Raw genomic sequence first — 2,600 nt, 5'->3', positions numbered from 1 at the left:
TGGAGTCAGCCCCTTCTCCACGTGTCTGGGCTGTTAAGTTTATGAACTCATTTTTGGACAGGCGTCGAACAGCAAATTAGTGGCCAACGTGAATTTACATTGGGGGCCTCTCTTTTGACATGTACAAGTCACGCTTGATGTGAACACAGAATTAGCTATAAAATTTGATGGCAAACCCATGCTATGGAGAGGATCTTAACCATACCGAACCGAACTGAGACAATTGAACCTAACAACCAATTTCAGAAGATATGGGGAACTGATGGTGCTTGGAGTTTAGTATATGATTAGATTAGTTGGTGAAACTCTGAGTAAAACATTCTTGCTCTGTAAAAGGACCTTAAATCTTGGTGAAAAATAGGTTTGTTAGAAACCACAAATGAATGTGACGATGGTCAGTTTCCTGTAATTAGAGCTGATGGAAATCAGAGTGCTGCGTTATGATGTCATCGGTGGCAAATATTAAAAATATCTGTCTCCGGAACAAAAACATGTTTTCCATGTGAATACGCTCTCTGTTGGGAACATGGAATGCATGCAGATGTGGTCTGTGACTGCTTTCAGAACTCACATCAGAATCTCAAAGGCTCATCCAGAGGCAGACTGAGGACACCAAGGGCATAACCAAACAACTGCTGGTTGTCAGATCTTTACCAAAGGAGCTGCCAAGTTCTGGGTAGATCAGCTGAACAACTGTCAGCTGGACAGGAGTGTTTCATTCATTACTCTGATTCACTTTTGTCTGCTCAAAAACACAAGCATTTGCTCAGTTATCTCAGCTGGTTGAACCATGTGACAGCAAAATCAATTTTCTCATTTGCTCAAACACCAGAGCTTTGAATTTAAATTGAATAAGTATGAATACATCCAGTGGACTCCAGGGTTGGTTGATCATTACTGTTCTCATTCCTATCAAGTTATTGTGTTTACTGGGATTCTCTCTGAATGACTTCCTTTTCTGTGCTTTGCCTAATTTTCAACCAAGTTCTATGTTTATTACACAAAGATTAAAAGTAGTTATTGTTCTTTTTGTTTGACTTCATAAAATGTTTTTCAGTTCTGAATCTATGAGTGTCTTCTTCGTTTGTAAAGAAGATGGCACTGAAGATGATCAAATCCTTCAATCTGGATGTCTTCTGAACGTGCAGCAAAACAGCTTTGACGAGATTCTCTAATAGTTCTGTGATGAGATGAAACAACAACAAAGTGCACCCGAGCTGCTGTTGGTTTCTACTGAATCCAAAGAGATTCCTCATGGAATGTTCAATATCACCAGTGATGTATAACCAACAGAAGCACAGTATGGCAGCATTTTCCCATTAAAAAATAGGACCAGGATCTGCACAGCAATGTTAGACTGAAAGACTCTTTGTGTGGTTTTTAATAAGCTCTGCAGCATTAGCACTTTATGGGAATCCCCAGTTCTGGAGGCTTTCCCTGGAAAAAACTTCTTTTACATGTCTAGCTCAGCTTTTGTGGCATTTCAATGGTTGTTTTCAATACTGGCCTAAAGAAATATAAAGTAGTTTTCCTAAGAGAAGTTTGTTTCTGAATGCACACATGTTAGACTCAGATAGGCAGATGACGCATAAAGAATGTGAAGTTATACAGAGAAGAGCCACATTCCAGAGAGACTATGGGTGTGTTCAAATGCAGGCGCTGCATCCTTCTGAGGCCGCGGCCCTCGCGGTCGCCGATTGTCATGGATGGTGGTGGAGGACCCAAATGCAGGAGACAGGACATGGTGGCAGAAACTCAAAGATTTACTTAAAAACTCAAAACATGACAAAACCAGGAGAAACCAACCAGTGACGTGACAGAACAGATGACCTGACAATGAGAAACTGAAAACCAGACACTTAAATACACTGAGGTTGATTAACTAAATGGAAACAGCTGTGGATGATTAACCTGAACATGGTGGGACTGACAGGGAAAACAAAACATGACAAAACTTAAGCACAGATCATGACACCGATGGCTGGATCCTCTGCAGAGCTGGTAGACCGGATGTCAAGGGCTGTGAATTTGGACGGTCTAGCCTTGATAATTCCCGCCGTTACACTGGCTAATGTCCTGTAGCCTAGCTTGAAATCATTGGAAATCGTATTGCGTGTTGGAAAGCATGGAGCTCGAAATAATTCTTCCATATTTCACTGAACTTTTGGAGGAGTTTGAGCAAATGCACCGCCATAGCAGGCATTTGCTATTTTTCCGGCAGAGACAAAACGATGTGCTGGTACTGTATTAAAAGAAAAAAAAGTCCACAAGTTCTTTTACTTATTAGCTTTAGCTGGTTTAATGGGTGTATTTATTTAGCAACTGCATTACAGGTAGTAAAATATGCAATTACTGACATAAATGTGTAGGTTTGAAACTGTTTAGTAACAATAATCTTTTTTTATTGTTACACAAAAGTTATCAGTGTAAATCTAAGTGTAGGTACCTAGAATCTTTAAAATATGTGCAAAATAACTAAATCATTTTTTTTTATTCTATTAATCATATTACAATAGTGTTAAATGTTCATTTTATCTTCTGACTTCTTTTTTTGCAGAAATTATTGTTAACAATTTTACCCTGCTCTTCTTTGAAATCAG

The sequence above is a fragment of the Oryzias melastigma genome, linkage group LG21, assembly GCF_002922805.2.
Source record: "Oryzias melastigma strain HK-1 linkage group LG21, ASM292280v2, whole genome shotgun sequence".
NCBI classification, from domain to species: domain Eukaryota; kingdom Metazoa; phylum Chordata; class Actinopteri; order Beloniformes; family Adrianichthyidae; genus Oryzias; species Oryzias melastigma.
The sequence above is the reverse complement of the archived record's forward strand: the minus strand, read 5'-3'. Positions refer to the sequence as shown.